This window comes from Microcebus murinus, chromosome 15 (genome assembly GCF_040939455.1).
Source record: "Microcebus murinus isolate Inina chromosome 15, M.murinus_Inina_mat1.0, whole genome shotgun sequence".
NCBI classification, from domain to species: domain Eukaryota; kingdom Metazoa; phylum Chordata; class Mammalia; order Primates; family Cheirogaleidae; genus Microcebus; species Microcebus murinus.
The window spans coordinates 53,453,238-53,480,129 of record NC_134118.1 but is presented as its reverse complement, the minus strand read 5'-3'; the positions used below and the strand labels follow the sequence as shown (position 1 = coordinate 53,480,129).

At 34.4% G+C, this 26,892-nt stretch overlaps 1 long non-coding RNA gene across 1 annotated transcript in view; it reads left to right on the top strand.

Annotated features, from left to right (window-relative positions):
- Positions 1 to 26,322, top strand: part of LOC105885836 (uncharacterized) — a 406,927-nt gene extending 380,605 nt beyond the window's left edge. Inside the window, exons 5-6 of the long non-coding RNA XR_001160837.2 lie at positions 19,519 to 19,598; positions 22,023 to 26,322. This is a non-coding gene — a long non-coding RNA (uncharacterized LOC105885836). The remainder of the gene's footprint in view (positions 1 to 19,518; positions 19,599 to 22,022) is intronic.
- Positions 26,323 to 26,892: the final 570 nt, after the last annotated feature.

The following is a 26,892-nucleotide window of genomic DNA, read 5'->3' as shown; positions in this document are numbered from 1 at the left end:
TCATCATCACATAGTCTTATTACCTAGAACACTGGCTTCCAAGTCCTGCCTCCCAACACACACAATTCATTTTTCCTAATGATTCTTTTTTTATATATACTAGATCATGTTACACTGCCGATTTGAATGTTCCCTAAACTTTTCATTTCCTATAGGATCATGTCCTTTCTTCTTCTCTGACTCCATCTTGCACGTTTACTCAGCATACTCAAGACACGCTGTCTCCCATCTCCTCCTTGAACATGCTGAACTCTTTCTGCCTCAATTTTGCTCCTACTGTTGCTTAGAATGTCTCTTCTCTTTTCAGGGCTCACTACTTCTCATCCTTTAAGTCTGGACTCAAGGATCACCTCTTTAAGGAAGTCTTCCCTGACTACTTTATCCTTCCCCAGTTGATATGCTTGCAATCTGTCTACCCCCATGAGAATGTGATCACAAATGAACTATTGCATGTCTATATTTATTGCTATGTCACTAACACACAGCTCAGTTCCTGGCTCAGAGAAGGAGTCCAATAAATATTTTAAATACTTAAAGAATATGTTTGATTCATTGAAGCCACTTAATAAAGATAATAGCAAAAAATATTGCTTCCTTTCCATAGACCACATGAGTGGATTTACTTGGGTAGTGCAGCAAAAAGAAACACATTTGTACTTTGCCCTCTTAGTACCAGAATAGGAGACAAGACCTTAATAATATGACCTTGTATTTTCCAATAATGTTTGAAAGGCCCAAGTGGTAACATAAGCATTTCTTGTGACTTGAAAACAATGAAACCAAATGTAAATGACTAAGGTATTAAATTTCAAGCCAGTATGTGTGGTGTGCAAACTTTAAAAAGTGGTATTGTTTGAATAAACATATCACTAGATCAGCAGATAGATAGCAAAGCAATATTTCTCAAACAATTAAAGAAAGGCATTCAGGATAAGATTTACTTGCCTAAGCAGGTTTTTAATGCAGATAAATTTGGTTTGTTTTGGAAGCAGATGCTTTTTGGAAGACTTCTTTATTACAGTTAAAAACACTTATTTAATTCTATTTTTATCACTTCTTCCACAGAACGAAGTGTCACTAATTTTACAAACAATTCTGTCCACCACATTACTTTTTCTAAGTTATGTAAATCTCATAGTTAGGAGGAATTGGGAATTGTATATGTACCTAGGTATTTTTGTAACAGGGATGTTCTATTTTATGATTTAGGGTACAAATAATTAAAATAATTATTCCTGATCAGTTCCCAGAACATAATTATTATCAAAGTCCCCATCTATATGTAAAAGCAGATTTAGTCTAAGAGTCTGTTCTGTCCTTTGCATTGGCTCTAACCACTTTTCATTTAGAAATCTAAGGATCTCCTGTCTTAATTAGACGTATCTTTGGTTTAAAGCATCTATTTTTAAGTGGGTCTATCTCTATTCACTGCCTATAGCAACGTTAGGCTGGTCACCGGTCCAAACTGAGCATTGCATGTATAAACCATACCAACTGAGAAGGTAGTTTTGCTAAAGTAGTGTCTGAGTGCTGGGGTGGCATTGACCAGTGGTAGTAAACCCAAAAGGTAAACAGATTCCCTTTCCATATTAGGCTCAACAAAGGGAACTTCAGCCATGTTAGCCAGAGACATTTAGGCTAAAACAATTTCTATTTTCTTACCCAGTTATATCCACAAGGTGTTAGGTCTCTCCAGGATGGCCAACAATGGACTTATCCTAGAGTCAAAACAAGGTGGTAAAGATTCCGGTTTCAGTAGAACACTGCCATTGGCAACCTGCTTCTTCTCAGGAGGGTTGGATCAAGGACTTGATGGTACTTGAGTCTCTTCCACTGAATGCACACTTGGCAGATAGGTGAATTTTTGCTCAAGATGTGATTTATCTAAGAAAGAGATTTGTCTGTTAAGATGTGAAATATTTCCTGTAGAGAGTAATACAGTAATTTGAATACATTCTCTGCCTAGCTGGGGCCTAGAACAACTAACTTGATAGGATTTATACCCAAAGGCCACAATACTTAGTGATTGGTTTTTTTTGTTTGTTTTTTTTTTTTTTTTCAGTTTACAACTTCAGTCTTTTTTTTTTTCAGTTTACAACTTCAGTCCTTTCCAAGAATGCAAATCAACCCCAAGCAAGATGGGTCACTTAATGACATATATTCCTTCCTTTTGACTCAGTTCTAAAATAAGACAAATGGTTTTCTTCAGTTTTTGCTCTTCCCTGATCTGGGCCTTAATGTATGGCCACTCAGCTCCATGACAAATGATCTCACAATTGCTGCATTTAGAAAAAAGGGTCAGATACATCTGTGTTTCTTCTCTTCCAGTAGAGTTGATGCAAGTCACTTCATATTCTCTGCCATGGTCAGCTCTATGTACTAACAGGTAAAATGACTTTGACAAATCTACTACAGACAAATAGACAAATTAAAGATTATATTACATCCTTATTCTAGGAAACTAGAACATGCCCACCTATGTTTGAAAGCTAGCTAGGCTTCTAACAAAGTTCTTTGTAGGACAAATAGCAGTTTCTGCTAATTAAAACACAATACCATACATGATAAAATGTAACAACCATAAATGTTTATAGGCCTAATAAAAGAGCTTCAAAATATACAAATTAGAGTAAAATATACATAATGCTATGAAAGTAGTAAAATATTTTTAGCACTATTTCAACACTCAGAGAACAACTCAAGAAAGCATGATATTGGTGTAAAGAAAGACAAATAGATCAATGGAACAGGATAGAAAGTCTAGAAAAAGACCGACATATATATGGTAAGTTGATTTTTGACAAAATAGCAGGTATTTTGGTGGATAAATAAAAATCTTCCTATAAAATGGTGCTAAAACAACTGGACATGCTTGGGGAGTGGGGAATGGGGAGCAAGGAATAAACTGTAATTCTTACCTCACATCATAAACAAACCTTAGAAGGAGTACAGGCCTAAAGGTAAAAGCTAAATTATAAAAATTCTAGAATAAAACATAAAATGATATCTTTGTCCTTGGAGCAGGAAATGATTTCTTTAATAGGGAGTGAAAAACATGAACAATAAAAGAAAACAAATTCATTTGGCTTCATCAATATTCAAATCTTTTGTTCTTCGAATGACAACGCAGAGAAGACTAAAAAACAAGCTATGTACTGGGAAAAATATTCCACAAATATATATCTGAGAAAGCATTTGTTTCTAGAATACTCAAAAATCTCTTACAATTCAACAATAGAAAGACAAATAAGTCTAGAATGACCCAAAGATTTTAGTACACACTTCAAAAAAGATACATTAATAGTCAACAAGTACATGAAAGAAGTACAACATCTTTATTCATCAGAAAAATGCAAATTAAAATTGTAAGAAGAAACCACTACACACATGTTAGAATGGCCAAAATTAAAAGCACAGAAAAAATCGAGTCCTGGCAAGGATATGGCCTGAGCAGAACGTTCATACACAGTTCATGGAAAAACTATGAACAACCATTTGGCATTTCCTTAAATGGTGAAATATATATTTACTGGAAAAACTGATGACTTCATTCTTAGATATTTATTCAAGATGGATTTATTCAATCTTTTCAAGATAGATATGTCTACAAAATGTCCCATACACTGATGATGACGGCAGCTTTGCTAGCAATAACGACAAACTATAAATAACTCAATGACCATCAACAGGCAAAACACGTGGTATATCCAAACATTGATATACCATTCAGAATTAAAAAGGATTGAGATACTGATAATTGCAACAGTGATAAATCTAAAATTCACTATACTGAGAGAAGCCAGACACGAAATAGTATATACCATGTGATTCCATATATACATAATTCTAGACAATGCAAGTATGTTTAGAGTGACAAAAAGTTGATCAGTTGTTGCCTTTGAAAGTGGACAGAGGCAACAATGGCCAGCATGAAGACTGATCTAGCTTTGGAAACGGTGAGAATGTTCTATATCTTAATGGTGGTTTCACAGGTGTATCCACCAAAACTCATCCAGTTCTACACTTTAAATAGGTGCTGATTATTGTACAAAAGTTATGCCTCAATAAATTGATTAAAAGATAGCAATACTGAGTTTAAATTTTTTTTTAACTTCTAGTTTTTTATTTCAGAATATAATGGGGGTACAAATGTTTTGGTTACATGAATTGCTTTTGAACTGCTTGAGGCAAAGTAATAAGTGTGTTCATTTCCCAGATAGTGTATATTATACCTGTTAGGTATAATTTCACCCATCCCCTCCTCCCCACCCCCACATGTTTGATTTCCATTGGGTTTTACTTCTTACTGTGCACATGAGTGCTGTTCGGTTCGTTCCAATGTAATAGTGAGTACATGTGGTGTTTGTCTTTCCATTCTTTTAATACTTCACTTAGGAGAATGCTGCTCCAGTTCCATTCAGATTGTTACAAAAGGTATCAATTCATTTTTTATGGCTGAGTAGTACTCCAGGGTAAATATACATCACATTTTATTAATCCACTCATGAACTGATGGGCACCTGGGTTGATTCCATGTCTTTGTGATTGTGAAACGTGCTGTAATAAACATTAGAGTGCAGGTATCTTTTTGATAAAAGGACTTTTTTTCCTTTGGGTAAATACCCAGTAGTCGGATTGCTGGATCAAATAATAGCTCGGCTTTTAGTTCTTTGAGGAATCTTCATACTATTTTCTATAGAGATTGTGCTAGTTTGCAGTCCCACCAACAGTGTGTAAGTGTTCCTTTCTCTCTGCATCCACATCAGCATCTATTGTTTTGGGACTTTTTGATAAAAGCCATTCTCACTGGGCTTAGGTGATATCTCATGGTGGTTTTGATATGTATTTCCCTAATGATTAGACATGTTCAGCATTTTTTTCATGTGTTTATTGGCCATTTGTCTATCTTCTTTTGAAAAGCTTCTGTTAATGTCTTTTGCCCATGTTTTTATGGGATGGTTTGATTTTTTTCTTGCTGATTTCTTTTAGTCTTTTGTAAATGCTGATTATTAGCCCTTTATCAGATGTATATCATGCAAATAGGTTCTCCTGTTGTGTAGGCTACTTGCTCTCCCAATTGTTTCCTTAGCTGCATAGAAGCTTTTTAATTTAATCAAGTCTTATTTATTTATGTTTGTTGTTGCTGTGATTGACACTGGAGTCTTCTTCATAAATTCTTTGCCTAGGCCAATATCTAGAAGAGTTTTTCCAATATTTTCTTCTAGAATTCTTATGGTTTCATGTGTTAGCTTTAAGTCTGTTATCCATCTTGAATTAATTTTAGTGAATGGTGAGAGATATGGATGCTGTTTCAATCTTCTACATATAGCCATCCGATTTTCCCAGTACCATTTATTGAATAGGGATTCTTTTCTGCTGTATATTGTTGTCTGCTTTATCAAAGATCAGATGGCAATATGTGGATGGTTTTATATCTGGGCTGCCTGTTCTATTTCTTGGTCCATGTGTCTATTTTTATGGCAGTGCCATGCTGTCTTGGTTACTATAGCCTTGTAGTATAGCTTAAAGTCTGGGAAGTGACACTTCCAGATTTGTTCCTTTTGCTTAAGGTTGCCTTGGCCTCTGGGCTCTTTTCTGGTTGCAAACAAAGAATAGAATTATTTTTTCTAGCTCTGTGAACAATGACATTGGTATTTTAATGGTGATTGGATTCATTGCAACCTCATTAGCTAGTATTTAATTTTTTCTCTCATTATGCACATGCAGCTTCATGATTCAAGCTCAGAGTTTTGCTGATGTGGCAGAACCACACTGGATGCACTTACTCCCTCTGTCTCCACGAAACACCTACCTCTGCAATCTCCAGTGAGTCATCTGTGTGCTATGAAATAATTCTCATACTTCATGAGAATATGTGATTGGCATTACCCCAGGCTAATCTACTTTTGTTTTTATCACTTTGTACAAACCAATAAACCATTCAAGATTCCATGATAGAATGGAAAAGGAACTAAACTAACTTTAGTGGATATTGCCATTTTCCCACTCTACTTCCTATCTTTGTCAACCTTAAGCAGTTACATCTTATGCTTATAGGGTCTCCCTTTGTCCCTTGTTACTTATTTTAAAAGGCAATAGTCTATATATTGTATTATAGTGTGATTGAATATAATTAGTTCATTTCTTGCCAGATCCTTATACTTGTAGGATAATTATTTATGTGGTTGTTGGTTGTGTATGTATTTTTAGACTTGTGCTTTAAAGTAAAATGTTGTAGTTGGTTTTCTTTCAACTGCCCATTTCTTTTATGATTTCAAAAATGCAAAAAGCAATCATCTCAGTTAGTAATTTGAGCTAGGATTTAATTATGAAGCCATTCTTTCTTCCCTTTCACAGATAAATGAATCAATAGGATTTTTCACATGGCTAAAGAAGACAGAGACTACAAACCAGTTGGCAACTATTACCCTGGCAACACAACATTTTTGTATTTATACATTTATTGAATTTTCCACAAGATAGTTTTCAGTGTAGCACATTGAAATGTTTCTATTATTTTTCTTAGTTTTATTTATATCACAGTTACACGTGTTTAAATTTAACTCTGTGTTTTTCCATAGAGGACGGAATTGCTCTTTTTGTTGATGATTAAAATTTGTTTTCAGGGTTTCAAACCCACTTTTTGTTGTTATCCTTGCAACTTGTTTAAATAGTATATCTGGGAAGGGATTTATTTTTTCTGGTTACCTGATTTTTTAAGAGTACTTAAAGTTAGAAATTTGGAAAATATAATTCCCAATTTTTGTGTTTCTATGAATTCTTCTTACCTCATATCTTTTAATTTTTAAGCTTCATTTCCACAGCTTCAGTTTTAACTTTACTTTTTGCTTGACATTATCTGTTTTTTCCTTGAACCACATTTATCTCCAGCCCAGCTTCTAGGTTTAGGCTGGGAGGTGTCCTACTGTAGTAAATGGAACAGGGCCTTGAACTCATAAAAAAGTGATCATGGAGCCTAATTTCACTACTTCCTGGTTGTGACCATAAGTGAGCTATTTACTTGTGCTGAAACGTACCCATAACATGGGATTCATCATAGTTAAACTGCAGTTTGGTTTTGAGACTAAGGAAAGGTCTGGACAGTAAAGACTAGTTTCCTGTGCTCCATTCTTCCCAGCTACCAGGACCCTGGCATCCATCTTTGGCTTCTTTATCACCCTTTGTCAGTGATTCCAAATGTCACCCTTCCTGATTTTTGGCTGACTTATACAAAATGCTCTTACTTTTTACATTACAATTAACTTACTATTCTGCATTTACCCATGCTAATCATTTTATTATCAGCAAGTGAGTTGACCTTCATGAGGGTCCTATTTTTTTTGTTATTTTCTTTTTTCAGATATAGGAATAAAGTATTTTATACTGAACTGCCAACATCTAATTAATGTACTAGAGTCACTATTCACTTTCTATTATATCTGTTCAAGACAGAAAATGGAGTTAAAAATTGAGTGACTAATATTGATAATATTGATAGATCAATTCTTCAAAGAATATTACCTATATTATATTTCATAGAATTCAGTTTAGTTCCTGAATTACTAATATTTTATGTTTCATAACATCATTGTTATTCTATCATTATTTGGCAAAAATGTAATAAAAGAACCTGAAAATAAAGACTTTGTTCAGCTTTATGGGGCAATATTCTCTATGATTCATCATAATTATTTGATTCAATGTGTGTTGTTTTTGTTACATATATTCTGTTAATCTGCACTCAGTTCCTAGTTTCATTGTAAATGTTTAATAGGTAAATTAGCTTTTAGATAAATATTCAAAGTAAAAATATCAAAACACTTATTTAAACATATGTTCCCACCCATGACATGATATTCCTTAACTCATTATTTCTGCAGTCACTACCTTAAAATACACTTGCCACTCAAATTTAGGAGTACATGAGCTACTAAATTTGTGAGACCTGATTTTCATAAAAAAACACCCAAGATAATGCAAAGTAATTTTTTTTCCCAAATAGTAATTAGGAGGAAGCATAGCAAATTTTACAAATCCCAATGTATCTCATAGGGATAGAGTTGCTTGCCTGCTTTGTTTGGGAAGGAAAGAAAACATAAAAAGGAAAGAAGGCCAGATGAATACTTTTGCTGCAATTAGTGGTGATGCATGTAGTGAACTGCTAAGTATCCATGACTAATCGAGATAGACAGGGCTGTCCCTTGCTAATCACAAAAGATATTGGCCTGTCCATAGGAGAAAAGAGTGATTATATCAAAAAGAACAGTCAGCTATTACCAGGGCAAACTCTGTCAGGAATGTCTGTGAATTATATGAAAAAAGACAGAGATAAAATTAAAAGCAGTGTTAATTATCTTTAAATAAGAAGATATTTTTATGTTCTTGTGTATTGCACGGAAAGATGCCTTGCTTTGTCTTCTTTGTTTTCTTTTCTTTTCTAAGATATATGTGTTTTTAAAAATCTACTACCTTATTAAGCCATGAAATTCATTGTCATAAAAATTAATGGTAGTAATTGTCTCTTATAATAATGTAAAGCACTTAAAACTTTATAATTATTTTATGTTTCCTAAGTATCTTAAGTACTAATTATAGGCCAGGATCAAATCAAGTGAAAAACAAAGGATGAAGCCAACTGAAACAGGTGGGTTGAATTTTTGTGGTATGGTTACACAGTTCTATTTGTTTTCACTCTGCTATTATTGATGTAAACATGCAATTAAGTCTTAGTTTATAATTCATGAATTATGCTTTTCTGCCAACACACAGGTTTAACTTTTAAGTTTTGTAGTTGTTGCTGAGTCTTCTGTATGGATACCATCTCTGGGTTCAGCAAATACCTTAGCCAAGGAATGAGTAGTAGGAAACTAATTTTTGTCTGAGAAGCCATCAGATCATCCTTTATCTCTCTCTCACTGTTGGAGTCTTTGGAAATTTCTCCCTTTTTAGGATGATTGCATAAATTTAACTTATCAAAGAGCAATATAAAAGTTCAATTGTACATAAGTAAATTTTCTTGCGAATTTCAAAGCCTTAAAATCCTGAGTATCCTCTATGACTCTGGTGTAGCAGAAGGTTCAGTAGGATCAAGGGGTGTGAAAGAGATGTCAAGGGAATGGCAGGGGTTTGGTTAGAGATTTCCCATTGGTGAGACTTTTCCTATCAGCCCTCAGAAAACTACAAGTTGTATTAGAGGCTCCCAGGAAATCAGGAGATTGACTGAGAGTGGTTCATGTGAACAAGCATCCAGGATATATAAAGAAGTGAAGCTTTGAGATGACTGTTGGAGTGGAATATGACAGACTGAGATTTAGTTCACATTTAGTTAGAGTGAAATATGTGAATCTTGGGGAATCCAAGGCTGTGAAAAGTAATGTCTGAGATTTTTCAGCCAGGATGTCTATAGAGGATGCTAGAGCTCATGTGAATCTTAAAGGAGGAATGGTTTGTGAGAGAAAAAGTAATTTGTGGTTTAGATATCATGTTGGAAAGCCAGGATTTCACCTCCAGGACTACAGAATATGTCCCTCAAACACAGTTAGCCTATAGGTCCATTATATGAGTTGGTCAGAGACAGAACAATAATTCTACCACCCTGATAATATACTTTCCTGCCAGAAGGATGTTTCAGGCCTTGTACTTGATGTGACCTGTCAGAAATATTCTCTGGATTTAGTTGTAGGCTGTGATGCACATCTGATAGGACTGGGGTTGTATATGACTTGAAATAGGTAGGAATATTATGCAGTGATTCCTATGAAAAAATTTTAAACACAAGGCAAATCGTCAAGATCAACCAAATATAAGGCTTCTCATTTCATTGCTTGTAAATTCTTCTGCCAACATCAAGGACTAAAAAAGGAGTTTTTCCTCTTAGACCATATAACTATGCTTTTATTATTTCAGCAACATTATCCTTAACTATTTATTTATAACTTAAAAGCTCCCTATATATTATAGAGAGCCACTAGGCATAAGCTATATAAAATAATTATGCAAAATAATTACAAATGCAGGATGTTTCTAGATTTAGTTCCCATTATCATCTTTCTCTCAAGCCACTATCATTCCTTGTTTAGAATGTTGCAACAGCTTCCTAACCAGTCTCCCTGCTGTTCATCTTATCTACTTGTCTAGTTTTTCTCCCCGCTGTAGCTAATGCCATTTTGCTAATGCACAAATGCAGTACCTCTGTTTAAAGTCTCAATTCTTCCCTATTTTGCTTAGTAAAAAAATCCAGAGCCCTTCTTGATATCTCCTTCCCTCTCTTTAACTCTCTCTTTATCTCACTACTCCTCTATCTCTTAGCACAAATGTCTTTGTCTCCAGGGCTTTAATTAGAAAATTATTCCGCCCCCCATCTCTACCCCATTATCTGCCACTTGGCTGATTCCTGATTTCTCCTTCAAGTTTCAGTTTGGATGTCACTTTGTGTAAGAAGACTTCTTATTCCTTTTAGAGGAATTTAGTCATTCCTTCTTTGCGTTCCCAAGCACACCGTACTTATTTCTTTCGTATTTAAAATGTTCAAAAGATCTTGTCATCACCTGCTTCTTTCAACAGAGTATATAAGTTCCTGAAAGACAATTTCTGCATCTTGTCCATGATTTTATCTCTAATGTTTAGGCCAATTCCTGACACAGAGTAGGTGATCAGTACTTATTTGGTAAAGTAAAAGTGATTTGACATCATTCCATAGCAATCTTTCTTAGTTCTCTTGGATAAAGAGGACATAGCAACATCAATTTTAGATGGTTTTCTAGGCGTAAGATTTGGGCTTATCTTAAAATAACCAAGAGGGTGTCTGATATATTAAGCTGATGACTGTGTCTCCCTCAATCAGAAATTTTCCTGATCCAGCTCTTTGGAGACATTTTGCCTATCTTAAATGTCTACATTGTGTTTCTCACTCAAAAATTTTCCTGAACCAGCTCTCTAGAGATAGTTAGCATGTCTTTAAACCATCTTTCTCTTGCTTTTAGCTCCCCTTATCCTTGGGTTTCACCTTCTGACTCATCATACTTTCTTCCTGCTCACACACCCACTTCCATCTGGATTGAAAGCTTTTTTTCTGAATAGTGTTTTGTTTTCTGTTCAAAATCTGGGCCATCAAACATTTTACATAAAAATCTCATTAAGTAACATATATACAAACAAATATAAAGCAAACTGGTTTATGCAAAAACATATATATTTGGGAAGAGACATATGTAACTTCAGTTACATACTATAACTGCATGTTATATATGCAGTTATATAAGGGACTGTGTGTGATTAGGCAGTAGACATTGCAGGCAGAGACAGCAAAAAGTCTGTAGCTGCCGTTTCAGGTTACCTTAGAATGTAACAGGGATTTCAAATCAGCAATGCATTTTTACCAAAGGTAAGTCCAATTCAAAGCAAATAATTGCAGAATCTCAAAAGTCTTTGCATTTCATTTTTATTTTAATCACTGATTTGACAAGTCATTTAAAATAGAATTATGTAGACTTAGTATGTACTGATTCATAGACAACTTTTATATCAATGTAGTTATAAGTGAGACGAATAAGAAGTAAGGCTGTAATTTTATGTAAGTAGATATTATTTTTTCCTTTGTAGAGCATTGGTATCTTTTTTATTCCCCCCCTAGTCAGTCCTTGGGTAAGTGACATTTTAAGAAGCCACCAGAAGACAAAAAACAGCATCTGATTACTTTAGGGTTAATCGTTAGCAACATGGTTGTAGTAGTGACATTGTTTATAGTGTTCAATTAAATGCCAATTTAATGACACTCCACATTTAAACAGCAGTGCTGAGCCTTTATGTAGTTCCAGCCCAGAGGATTGACCAGCTGTCCACTCTTGCTGACCCTCCACATGCCTTTCCTTCTATTTTTCAAGGATACAGGTAATTGCTAGTCCTGAAGGAGATTTAAACAAGCTATTGTCTAATGTTTCCATGATGCCTTTCTTAATAGGAAATGAATTGACACTCTTCATAGCGCCAAGTACCCAACAGAAAACTGGGTTTTGGTATTAATACAGTAGGAATTTTGTTTCATGAAGCCTTGGCTGATTATTACACTCTACATTTGCAGCTTTTTATTATACGTTGTATTTTGAGAGGAACGACTGGCTGCATTACCTCCAACTAAGCAGCTGCAGGGTTATCTCTTCCACCCAACCAATTCACTTGGGCTTTTGGAAATAGGGTTTTCAGACCTGAAAAGGAGTCCCATTCCAAGAGTGAAAGTGTATAAACTGACCACGTGCTGATACTCAGCTACAATGAGACTGCCAGCCCCGGATAATTTGCATCTAAAGAAACCAATTTGAACCACAGTGCTGCTGCTGAAATATGTATTTTACTAATAGATTGCTATAAATCTATGATGTTTTGCTCATTCAAATATCCTCAGGTGAAAGAAAATAAAATTAAGGACTTTTTCACTCCACTGATGCACCAGCTACTGGTTCAGACACATTTCAGAGATGATCTTTGCTAGGAATGTCTCTTAAGGATATCAGTTTCATCACACTGCCTATCCCTTTTAACAAATACAGTAGACAAGAGTTTACTGTGTGCCAAATGTATTGTTTCTCCTGATGATACAGATACTCAAGAGATGGTCTCCATCTCAGAGAACTACTTCATAGTCTAGTGGGAAAGCTAGGACTAAACAGAAAAATACAATGCAGTGTAAATATGAACATGATGCTAGGGTATTGCACTGGGAAATACAGGGACACAGGAGAATGACATTCTTGTCAATATAACACAGGAAAAAAATAGTAATAAGGAAGCCATATACAGAAAAAAACCTGGGTCAAATTGCCAATATGAGGTCATCTCTGCTTTTGGTTCATATAACTATATTGTCAGCTTCTAGAACATAAATTTTTAAATATACCATGTATTACTACCAGAGAAATCTGCAGTGGGAGGTGATAGGTGGGGATGATAATGGTATGAACCTGAGTTAACTGAAAATTAAATATCTCATTTAAACTCCTTAACAGGGCACACAGCAATATCTGACATATGGCAATTGTTAAGTATTCTGTATAGTTAATCATTCATTATTATTAATGGATGAGGATTGAATATTTTTTATTAAGATATGTATATTCTTAATAAAAATATGTATATAGGGAGCGACAGAAACAAACAGAAAGAGAGGCAGAGAATCATATATTACATATCAGATATAAATACTACAGGCAACTTCCTGAGGAATCCTGCTTTATGTCAAGTTACATTTTGAGAAGTCCTAATTTAACTAAATTATAAGAAGAGGCAAACTATACTTCAATACACTGGTTTATCATGAGTACACCTTTGTTTTCTATTACTTCTAGCTATTCAAGTGAAAATTTAATTTAACGTTCTTACTTGAATAAATAATCTGATAAAATGAGCTCAGCGATGGCTAGTGACTAGAGGGGACTGTCTTTGGTGATTGATGGCTTTGAGAATGCAGTGCTGAATTCTATTTTGCGTTATATTCCAACCCTTGTGTGGTGTGTGATCTCAGGCAGACAGCTTGATTCAGGGGATTGAATCAGAATCCCCAGGATTTCAAGTCAGTTATTCAAATTAATAATATTTACTAATATTAATCTGTGAAACATTGTCGTCATCACTCCATGTAACATTTCTTCCTTATTTAATTTAATTTTATTTCGGTACCTATTTCACATCCATTCTTTGGTAACCATCTAATGAGGTCAATTTAGTTCTTTTAATATGAGCATATTATTGAAAAATTTTCAGTTTTTTTGTTGTTATTCTTATCTCTTTTTTCTTAAATACATGTTATTATATGTATGATATAGTGCTGTAATCTTATCCTCTTTCTTCCTTGCTTTACTCAACATTTTATGTATTTATATTCTTGTGTATATATATCTAGTTCTTTTATTCTGATCCATAGTTCCCATTATGAATATACAAAAATGAGATTTTTTAATCATAGGGTATTTGCATACTTAATTTCACTGAATATTCTCATACTGTTCTTTGGAGGTCTGTGAACTACCAAAAGTTCAGGATAGATACCATCAACCTATTACTTACAAGAAAGAATTTTTAACATAAAACTTATGCACAAATTTCTGTAATACAGAGATGTAAATCTCTGCAGTGTATATTATATGATAGAAACTGAAGCAAAACAACCTGGCATGTCTAGTGTCAAGAAGATGTTTCATAAATAGTTGTTGAAAAATTGAACTAAGTGCAATGGATTTCTGGCTCTGTCACTTGTGAGCTGCATCACCTTGGACAAATTACTGAATCTCTTAGTTCTTTCATCAGTAAAATGTATATAATTATACTCATTTTTATTGGCTTGTTAGAAAGATTAAATGAGATAGTGCTTGAGAAGATTAAGTTAAACATTTAGAAAGAATAAACATCGGCTGTTATTGTCATTATTTTTATTCCTGTCTTTGTTGTTATTCAGTGACACCATAGAGGTTCAACTGCAAGCCTTTGAAATTAAGATGGTTTTGAAAAATCAGGCAAACCCACCAACATTTCATCTCTCCATTACAGTGTTCGCAGCAGAGTGACTATAGTTTTCTTAAGTGCTTATATTTCACAGAATGCATTAACTCTCAGCACATTTACAGCTTACATTTAAATGGGAAATTTTATATTTGCATGTAGAAAACAAAATACAAACAATTTTCAGAAAATAAGGTACAGTAAGTACTTAAGTGACATTTCAAATATAATTAATAAAACATGACAATCACACATACCTTGCAAAAAGCAGCATGTATCAACAAAAGTGACATGTACTGGGGGTATTTCTGGCTCTAAGAACCATTGCAGCATCACACTCATCGTGAGCCATTCTCTGCCTGCTCTACTTGTCCTGAAAGTGTTTCCAAAGTGTCCTTAAAAGTTCACCCTTATTTTAACCTAGTATTATACAATGAGTTCCCCCTTTAAATTAAGAAAGTATTAAAGAAACTATGAATAAGAAAACAAATAAATGAAAAAACATAGTAGAAAAGATGTTACTATACACAAAAGCGACTATTGTACTAATCATATCAATTATTTGGTAATCAGGACACAATGTTTAATAATTTTACTTTCAAGAATATTTCCATGTAGGGTTTTTCTACATTTTATTTACATCTAGGAAATAACTTGATTGTTCTGTTTAGAGTGAACCTAAGTTTTGTAAAGGCTGTCATTTTTAATAGTGGGATGAGGTCCCCTTTAGAATAATAATAAATAATCTTGTATTTATGAATGTTACAAGTTTCTTCCCAGGATTTTGGAATGGGTTCACAAGTGAAGGACTTTGAAGGTTAAGCTTCATCAATTTCATAAGAAATCAACCTTTGGAATTTGGGATTGACATATATTGTATCAAATTGTTTTCTTTTCCCAGTGGGAGATAGATACCCAGTTAGCATTTTGGCATACAGTATCTGATTCTCAGAAATGTATTACTGACTGCTGTTAAGCAGAAGATTCCTGTTCTTAGAAATAAATTATAAAGAAAAAAATTGAATGTGAGGAAGTAAAAAAGGACTTTAAGTAATGTTAGCCAAAACTACTTCTTTAGTTCTTTGCTAATTTATAAATCATTGTCTTTTAAAAATGTTGACTCATTTGCTACGAATAAGTATATCAGCCCTTGGATTCTCACCGTAATTGAACTGGTCATACTTGTAGGGGCAATCACAAGCAACTTTATTTTTATTTCCATTTGTACTTAGAATATGCTATATGGAGTTATTTTTGTCTCCTGCTCTTTCATGAAACTCAAGCAGATTCTATAACTTTTATCATCACTTTTAGATAGTAAAAGTCCTCTAGTCCTTTGAATTTCAGTCATAATTCAAAATTTAAAATGTCTAGCCCTGTATAAGATAAAACCTTCAAAAGTGAGTTCCAATGTATCTTCTCCTCCCTCGCTTATCTCCTCTGCTCCTTTTCCTCATCTTGCCATGGGTATTTTCTGACCTCTTCCAAATGTGGCGTATGAGGCAAAGGAATACACAAGGAGGCTAGAAAAGTTCTGAATTGACTAATATTAGTGTGATGATCCAGTTATAGCTCTTTCTCCACCTGCCCATGAGGCTTTCTCAGCTGCAGTTCTGTGGACAGAGTGAATGAATCTCTCTCCGTGTTGGTCACTTACTTCTTTCTCATCCTTATATACTCCTCAATTGCTTTTTTCCCCCTTTAATCTTGTTTCCCAAGGAAGCCATCTCAATCAGGATCTCAGATGACCTCGTGCTGGCTCTACAGTCTGGTTCTGGGGAATCATTTACATAATCTTTGCTCCACGGACTCTGCCTCCCGACCATTGCGCCTCTTTTTGTACAGGTTCAAAGCTGGAGACAAGCCCACCTCTCAGCTTTCCAGGCAAAAGCTAAAAACCAGACTACTGCATCCTTACATTGAAAGGGGCACATTTTATGTTCTACAAATGGCAAATAATGAAGCACCCTCCATTCCTCCTCCTTACAGGTCAGAGGGAGCATGACTGAAGAGCATAGCATACACTTGCTATTAATACAAAAATGCCCCTTCCCTATTTTTATATCCTCAATGTTGGTAAATGGTTTTAGAGATTGTATGTCATGTTTTCTACCATCTTCTTTGAAATAGTTTCAACCCAAAATGGCAACTCACTTGACCTGTATTGATGTCTTTATACTTTATCCAAAACATCCATAAGAAATGAAGAAAAAAAAAACACACTTTTTGCAAACCTAGATCCTTTTGGCATAGATTCATCTAGTCTGTGTATGGTAAGAATGTAAGATGTAGCATTTATAGTGGTTCTTCCTGTATTTGTATCAAGGTACATTTAGCCATCAGTTTAAAAAGCTATTAATGTTTACTCTGTAAATGTCCTCATTTTTCCTTAACATGATGTTAATCAAAGTTAAATAGATATTATGAAACTTATATCTTTCACATAGCAGATTATAGCACTGGAATTTAGCCCTAACCTGAAACAATATAGTAAAAAGGTTTCAAGGGGACACATTGGTCTTTTAACTTGTAAGGGACATGTAAGAGTCAGATATTTTGTCCAGTTTTGTTTGAATTTTTCCTGTTAGAATAAAGTTCACTACTTTGGCTTGCTAAAAGTGTCCCGTAGGGGCAGTGGTGTTAAATATTATCGATAATATGATTACTGGGAGACACACACACACTTAAGACCTTTCTTCAGAAATGCCAGAGAAGTGTCAAGAAACCAAAAGGAAATAAACTGGCAATCAACAGGCCGGAAAAAAAAAAAGGAAAATAAAAAGAAAAAAGACTGACTTACAGGTAACATTAAATATTACTTTTTGCTCCTCACAACTGGACAGAAACTATAAATAGAGATGCTTTGCAAATTATTAGTTTATTTATTATCTACACAGAAAATTTATGTCTAAGTGACTCATGATATAATCAAAATCATTGTACAATTAACATTTTGGTAGGTAAAAATTAAAATTTAAATCATTTCATACATATAAAATCAAACTGGTTTAATTTAAAAAGACCATAATTTTTCCAGAAGGAAAAACTATACCTTTTTATACAACAGCGAATCTTTTATATCGGTATATTCTTTTTAATATATTAGGCATAGAATAAATGAAGTTTCACCTTAAATATCAATTATTTATTTTTGTTATGTTTAAAACAGCTGAAAGTTTTAGTAATAATGGAATGATGTTGGGGGGATTTCTGTTTTTAAATGGGTCTCTTAGTAGTAATATAAAAATAATTCTGATTCATGATCAACTTAAAATGCCACAGGTTTATAACTTACTGCATGTATGTGAAGATAGTTTTATTCTGACTGATATAGAGCTTTTATATAGTTAAAAATCTTCTGGTGGCATTAGGTTCACGCTATTTATACACCACTAACAAATCCTACTTTGCCTAAGTCATGTTTAAAGGATGCTAAAGGAATGTAGGTTTTTATTTATTTATTTTAAAGTTTTTCCAACCATGGGTCTGTTGTGCTGTTTGAGGAACAAAATTCTTTTTACATTATAACATTATTTTTACTAATGTATTGACATTTGGATTAATATAACCAATAAATCTTAGTTGAATTACTTTCTAAGACCACTGCTTCTTATTCTTTAATTTGCAATCCTTACATTAATAACATTTATAAATTCCAAGGATATTTGAAATATAAGGATAGAGTTAAAGAATTGAGACTCAAAGTTCAATTATGGAATTTTACATGTAGAGAGAATAATAATTCAGGGATAGTTTGGGATAATCTTCTCACTTTACAGTTGAGAAAATAGAGGTGGTACAGCTAGAACCAATGGGTGACTAGTGTTGGGATCACCAGTTATGACTGGACATCACCGGAACACAAACTTCTCACCTGCCACTAATCCAGGGCTCTGTCAACCAATGCTGAAACCAAGCATGAAGATATAACAGAAATATGCTTCCCAATCTCAAATATCTGAAATTTACTTTAAAAAGCTTAAACTGATAAGTAGTGCTGCTTCAGGCACACTGCTTTCATTCTTATTCATAAATAACATTTCACACATAGTAAATGCTTGATAAATATTTGTTGAGATGAATTAAATTTATTCAAGGATAAATATAACACATATTTTCAAGGCTTCACCACATTAATATCAATTCATGAGTTTTACAAGCTCTGAGGTAAGCTCTACCAGTAGCAGTACCTGTCCTTTACTTAAAAACTCTGTTAATTCTTAAACACTACAAAGCAGGTGGTCTCCAATGGGCTAAAAAACATAGCACCTCGTGTTGTTTTGCTCTGAGTTGAGATCTATTTGTCTCTCCACTGTCTGTGCCCTCCACTTGAATATGTCACCCACAGAGCAGTGACACTGGCCAATAGTGGCTACCTTATCCTTTCACAATGCCAAAGATGTTCTTTGACCAGGGATGGAAGTGAGGAGAACAGTTCCCTCCCCATATTTATGTGATTCTTCTCTTCACCGGGCTTGAGGCACCACTGCTAAATCACACAAGCCAGTAAATAGAAGAGCTCATTCTTAATTCCAGCTAGTCTGGCTCCAGACTCTGGAGCTACTTACTGTCCTACACTGTGTGGGGTATAGCAGAATAGTCCACCCTCTACACCCTCCTGAGCTCTCCAAGGGTCTTGCACAAAAATGTTTATCTTCCATTGTCAAGGAAACAAACAAAATTAACACATAAATTAATTGGTTGGTTGTGGGAGGATGGGAAGGTAAGGGTCTTCCTCTATTTTTTCTTTCTAAAAGTGCCCCAGTCACAGCTCCATCTTTCCTACCCAATTCAGTGTTGTAAAATCACAAGATTTTTAACTCTATAATATAAATTTTATACTTGTCCTTTGTATTTTTATACTTAGGTATTGATCTAAGATATACGATCTGGTTTTGAAAAGCTACACAGCACATTTCCATTGTTTGTGGTTCTATAAGGTATATTTTTTCTGTGATGTTGCTGCATTATAAACAACTCTAAAACTACAGTATCTAACCACACTCTTTCTTGCTCATGTGCTTGCAGGTCAGCTGTGGTATTGCTGGGCATTGTTCAGCACAGATGGGGTCACCTGGGCTGGGATCCAGGCTGCAAGTGGTATTCAGGTATGCTCAGCATTTCTTCTCATTCTAGGACTAGTGGCTCTACCTGGTATACTCTTCTCATCACAGATGACAAAATGACAAGCAGTCAAGACAAACCATTTACGTATACTCAATGCCTCTGCCTTCATCACATTTAATAACATCCTGTGAACCAAAGCAAGTCACATGGTTCAGCCCAAAGTTAGCGGAGTAAGGATGGATATTCCGCCTGCTGTGCTGGAAGGCACTGCAACGTCATGAGACAAAAGATTTGTATGTAATCCTATTACAGTGAGGGGGTGAAGAGTTGAGAAACCTAATCCATTTGACTATAGTTGTCCAGGATGACAAAGACAATGGTGATAGTTATGATGATGGTGATGATGTAAACATGTTTTTTCCCCAGCTTTCGCCATTAAGCTTTATTTACCCTCAGATTTTTATCTTTCATGTTAAAAGCTTAATAATTCGGCCTTACTGGAGTGTATTTTTTTCCATGAGCGATTAAAGAGCATTATAATTAGGAAAAACAAAACTAAACAAATTCCTCCTGATTGAAAAGTACGTAAGATAAGATGTGCCACTCTCAAAAAGGACACAGGGCTTGGAGATATACTTTGAAAATGTGATACTCAAATTAACATTTTGCGTAGCCCAAGCTTTCTTAGGTTTGAGTATTAAGGAGAGAAGACTACAGTCTCCAATGTGTAAATTTAGAACAGCCTTTCAAAAAATAAAAATACAGGCTGCGGTAATTTGTGAATTAGATAGCAAGAGTGGGTCACATTGGGAACAGGGATTCTTTCTTCCTACTTTCAGGACACTCTCAAGACCCAGTAGCCTGAAAATGAAGCAGGAACAAACTGCATGTAAATTAAAAGCAGGAGAGAACTTTATGGTTCAGCTAGCAGAGATAACAGAAGGCAAGTCCCACTGTTGACTTATGATGACTTAGCAAGACAGATGGAGGGAGGAGTGAAATAGTAGACCCCATGGTAAGCGAGAGAACTGGCTCTAGTACACACACAGACACCTTACAAGAGAAGAAAATGGAGGGGAGGAATTTTACTGCTACTGTAGGCTGTTTTCATGCAAATTAGTACGTTTGGAGGAATTACAGCTTATGTTGTTATTATCGTTGCCATTAATACAATTAATCACCACTATTATTCATATATTAATGTTTTACTTTCATTGATGTGACAGAATGGTGGACTCTGCCAATTCTTTTGTCCATGAAAGAAATATGGGTACCCAGCTCACTTTGCTTTGCTTAGGCAAAGAGAAAGGAAACAAAATTGGATCTATCTTAAGAAAACAAGGATGAATGATAGCTTATCAGATCAATAAAAAATTATTGCCGTTTAAATAAGAATTTTCCCAATGTACAGGAATTTGTTTGGCACTTGTAAGTTTTTATGTTTCCATAATATGCTGCATAAGTGACAGAATTTATTTATTGCTATCTACTTAGAAGAAAATAAAAGTTACCCTATCAGCACCACGGAATTGTATTCCAATATTTTTCATCACATAAGGGACATTCCACAGGCTGTGAAATTCTCAATAAAATTGTAAACCTCATTGAATTCTCTCATACTGAGTTGAATATCAATAAAACTACAATTTCCTTGGCAAGTGCTGGAAAGCAAAAATGGGAATCACATCGATTTACATTATCATAGTTTAATATCCTTTAACAGACATTGTCCCTTAGGTTCACTCTTCAAATATCTTTCTTCTCTCTTTAAACCTACCCTTTTTGTGGGACTTTCTTTCTTAGGAATTTCATCTATTCCTATGCTTTTAGCATCAGCGAGTCCTGCAATTGTATCTATAGACCAGCATTCCAGTCTCCTCGACACTCTGCCTTGGGTATTCTGCAAGGAGCCAAGCCTTGGCAGGTTAAACAACAAATCCATTCATTTCCTAGTCTCAATATTTCCCCAAATATGCTTTTCTTCATTTCTGTTAATAGATCCTAGTTTTTTGAACTTGGTGCTATTATCCTTCTCCCACTTTTTCTATATTTAATCAATGCAAATTCTATGTCTATAATATATCAATATTCTATTCCTACATTTCCATTTTTTAGACCATTTCTTCTAATGCAGAGCCTCCTAATTCTTGAACTCTGAAAAGTCCTTTCAAATGCAATTCTCAGGCTTACCTCTCCTGCCTCCTTATTCATCAACAGTGCCGCCCCACAGCTGATTAATCTTCTTAGGGTGTAGCTCCTATGGTACTCCAACTTTATCTGTCTTTGGGTGCACTTCATATACTATTCATTCTATTACAATTTTTTCTAGTGTCATAACCATATATAATCTCTAGGTCATGTCAATTTCTTTGTAAAGTTTGGCAATCAAATATTACATAACTCATGATTAATTCTTTTAGAAAAGTGATCAATTTTGTGTTCATTCTTCCACTTCTCCCCACCAGGCATGAAAATTGAGAGCCTCTGATGCCAAGGAGGGTGAGTTACTCATCTTTCTATTCCAGGCTGTAACTTGCACATAAAAGATGAACAGTAAATGCTTACTAAATTTAATCAGTGACTCTACTTAGGCCCTGTAGATTCACAATTTATTTTCTAGCAAAAAAAGAAAAAGAAAGAAATATATGTGTCATATTTTTCTTCCAGTGGTTATGCAACTGAAGAATTACTTAGAGTCACGGCAATACCAGAGAACACAAATGCTCACAAATAAATATTGATATTCTCATTTTGGCTTTGATTTATTGAAAAACAATTTTCCCTAAACTTGGAAAGATGTTAATGTCCTTTGTTAGGATAAAGTGATTACTAAAAATACAGGAGGTCATTTTCCCTGAAGAGCTAGATTATTGCATCAGAAGCTCCTGCAATTGACAACTTTAATGTAAGTGCCTTCCACAGAGTGGGCGTTATACCTAATTTGAATGAATTAATTTGGATGGCTATTGATATAGAAAATGGTTTATTTTTCATAAATTTGAATGAAGCATTGTTATTTGCCTTCAAATTCAATAAAACCTCAATTAGCAAGAAAAAACAGGGAGATATATATATAATTTATGTATCCAATAATTCTTTAACTAAGTATCCTCCACATTTGCTCTTTTCTGTTTCCCTTTATTACCCAGTCTAAACCAACCTCTACTGTTTCTCCCATGATAGCAAGAATTGAACGTATGCTGAATCTTGTAAGCAAGTCTGCTATGAAAATAAGTATGGTTCATTTAAGATGTTCTCATATTTTCTTAGCCATTTTTTGGATTGTGTGGATCCAATAGCATATACCCCCACCTATAGCTTCTGTTTCATGAATTGACAGTAAAGAAACTATGAAAGTGGTGGTAACATGGATAATTCAATGATTAAAAAGACAAAAAATGGAGACACTGTATTTACTTCAACACTGCCTCCATTATTCTAAACCTCCTAACAACAGTAATAAAATATTTTAGCAAGAGTTTCCAGATGCAATAGGAATTTAATTTTCTTCTCAGAAAGAGGAACTTGTTTATAACTCACTAGAGAAGACCAGGCTTATAAGATATTTAATTCTTCTTCTTGTGATAAAATTGGGGCCTAGAGTAATTTATTTTTCCTTTCAATGTGGAAGATACATAGAAAGCTAAATGATTGAAGTAAAAATTAATATGATTGAATTACAAATTGTTACATTGGGAATATTATGGTGGTTTCAATATTATAGCTAGAATATGTGTTAATATCTCTGCACCATCATCATGTAAAGGGCTTTGCTGATTGTCACATGTGAAAGGGAAAGGTGTGGACAGGTTTGCTGGGTAGCAGGAAGCAACTTTCATCTACGCTACATTCACACCAGCAGTGAATCTAAATGCCCAAAGTACATGTGGGATCAGCCTTTCAGAGAATTACCCTAGATCTTTGCTTATAAATGCGACCCTAGTTCTGACTGTGTAAGTTATTTAGTGCTTCCTATGCAGGAGATTTTGAAGTTATCGGTCACATGGTTGCAAAGAACTGTTTTTGTCCAGTGTGGTCCAATTTTAGTCACAGAACTGCAGCAGATAGTTGGGAAACTTAAAGCCTACTGGCACCAAGTTTAGTGAGTGGTGTTTCTGCATGTGTGGAACTTAATTATGTTTTTAAAAATATGCTCTTTCCATTATAAAAGTAAGGCATGGATGTAGAAACCTAAAAATTTTTTACAAATGCATAGAACAAAACATTTCTCTATAATCTTGAGACACATTAATGCCATTTTAATGTATTTTATACCTCTTTATGCTATGCATGTGCTTGCGTATAAGTGCATGATCATTTATGCATGCACTGAATCTTACATTTCAATATATATGTGTACATCTATGTATAAATGCATGCATGTATATATGCGTGTATTTAAATCTTACGTCTTTCATGTTACATTGTTAATTTCTCATGTCATTAATTGTGGGAATTTTTATATAATAGTCTAATGATAGTTCCATTTTTAAATCTGTGTGGTTCCTAAATCTCTTATGTGGACATGTCTCTTTCCAACTTGCAAAGTATGTTTCCATTATCCCATGCTAGTATTTCGTGCCCTCCTTAGCCAGTGGAGCCTAAGTAGTGGACATAGGGTTGGTTATGAAGAATTTTGTTGATGAATGAGCAACACAACCTCCAGGTGTGAAGAAGTAAGGGGCTCAGCAACTGCTAGTAATATAAAGCCATTCCAGGAAACTTTTTTTTTGTCTTGGGGCATCTCTCTCCCCATTGAGCTCCTTTATTTACTTCTATGGCTCCAGGATGGATAGATGGATGGATGGATGGATGGATGGATGGATGGATGTCTCTCTCTCTCTCTCACTCGCGTCTTTCTCCTATCTTTACTGTTTCTTAAGGTTTCTCTCCTGAAGAATGTGGTCTCACAGTTATTTTCCTGATTAAGGGACGCTACATAGTTCTTTTGAAGTTTTTTCCCCCCTAGCTAGGCTTCTTTTCCTTGCACAGAGAAACAACAAACATTTAATTAAAAAGAGAGAGGGAGAGAGAGAGATGAACTTCTCCATTAGGAATGAGGAAGTCCTACTGTCCGGAGGTAGTATAGTCTAGTTGTTGAAATCACAGGCTTTAACAGCAAACCTGACTGATTTCAGTTCCAGCTTGGTCACTGGCCTACCTCTTTAACCTTTCAGAGACTCAATTCTCTTATATTTAAAATGGAAAAACTTCAAAATCCAGCTATATTACATAGCATATTCTGCAATGAAATTACTCCTTGTTTTGTAGCAATGAGCAAAAAGAGAAAATGGGGGAAAGATGGAAGCCAAGGTAGACATAACTGCATAGAGTACCATTTACCTACTCGGCAGGCTGGAGGTGCTATAGGGAACACACATAGGGGCAGTAACTGCTTCTAGTTACTGTCAATAAATATATGCTTATTGATTGATTTCAAGTTTATTAGCCAAAGATAATTACTGCATTTGTAAGTAACATGTATATTAAAACTGTCATTAACCTTGTCAAATTGCTAAATTTGAAAAATGCTAGTACAATTTTTACTTCAAATCATGCTATTTCCTTGATCCTTCTCCACATTCTTTCTCTTCATAGCTGGTTGCTGAACTACATATTACCTTTTTAATTCTGCATCTTCTTTTCATAGCATACCCTCATTTGCATTTCTAAAATCAGATGTTCCTTTCACATAACACAGTATCCTAATTAAAATATTAAAAGATGCTTTTTGAATGAAGAGAATTCACATTGCCATAAAAAAATGTTCTGAGTGATGCAGGATGTTTCTTTTCTATATTTCAATGACACTTTCTCTGTAAATTATTTTTAGTTATTCATTTAACCCTCTCAGCTTTTTAGGGTGGGTTAAAAACATGGAAGTGGAGCAGGAAGCAAAAAGAATTGCGACAAATAGAAAACATTAAATTTGCAGTAAAATTTTTAGAAAAAATTTCAATGTACTTATTTTTTAATTAATGCTCACCAAAGTATATACTTTTCTTGATTGATTAATTGATTGAGTGTTTCATTTGTTCTTCCCATGCAGAGTAGAGCTGGTCACATTTTTGATTCACAGCTCGTTGTTCTCAATCTGTGGAAATCCATTCTCGTTTCATTTTTATTTTCCTTCCTTCTCTCATCTCCCTTCTCATCCCATTTACCCACTCTGAGATGCTTGAAGTACACTATTCAATATAAATAAATTCCTTAAATATCTATGTGTCTGTATATATTTTAAGCTAACTGATGCCTTTTTCTGTTTCCTACTCTGTGAATTTGCCGAATGTACCTCCAGTTTGTTGATTTTAATAGCATTCAATTCATTGTGTTCATTACTACTTTAGGGATAAACATCAAATTTCTTCAACTGTCTGCATCCACCTACAATACCATGATAAGCATCCTTGCAGAACCATGTACAAACTTTGGAGTGCAAGTACCACGTTACAAAACATACATATCTTTATCTTTTCTAAAACCTCCGATATGATTTTGTCAACCTAAAGAAAAAAACTGAGGTAAACTTTACCTCGGTAGAGAGTTTATTAGGCCCAAGTTTGAAGACTGCAACCTGGGAGCATAGATTCAAGTTGTCCTTAATATACATTCATACTGCTCTGAGCTATTTTTATTCTCTCATTTTCCAGAATGACTGAACCAGTTTAATCAGTCTTGAGTTCGTATTCTCCCTACTTCTTCAGAAGCATGTACTTCTCTTTAACTTTTGTTATTCTAATGGAAATATGAGAAGACCAAATCAAGTTGATAGTATATTTGATGTTTAATATTTGAATTTAGCTCTCAAATACAGATCTAAAATATTGTTGAATTTGATTATATTTGCTCAAACTGATACTTGAAATTAGAAATGTTTTATAATCTATTATTGAATTAATTATATATATATTGATTAAATTTTTGTTTCCAAATATGAATTAATGTCTTAACAAATAATTAGGATTAATTATAAGAGCTTCTGACATTAATATGATATGGGCATTTATTTTATTTACTGTCTTTGGTAATATAAAAATCTCAATTCATTTTACTATGCTGATGGCTGTAATTTTACTAAAGATTTGTTTGACTTCTCTATGATGATGAGGTAACCACCCATCAGAGGGTACTGAATAACTGTGGTTCCCTCTTTTCTCAGTTCTTCTCATCACTCACTAGTCTAGGCAATATTTTATTCTTAATTTTAGTCTTTCATATATAGTACTGACTTCAGGACTCACTCAAGCCATTTGTTTCTCACTACTGATTCTTACTAAGGAAACTGTGGCATATAAAACCATATTTTAGGTGTTCATAGAGAGTCAAATAAAAAAG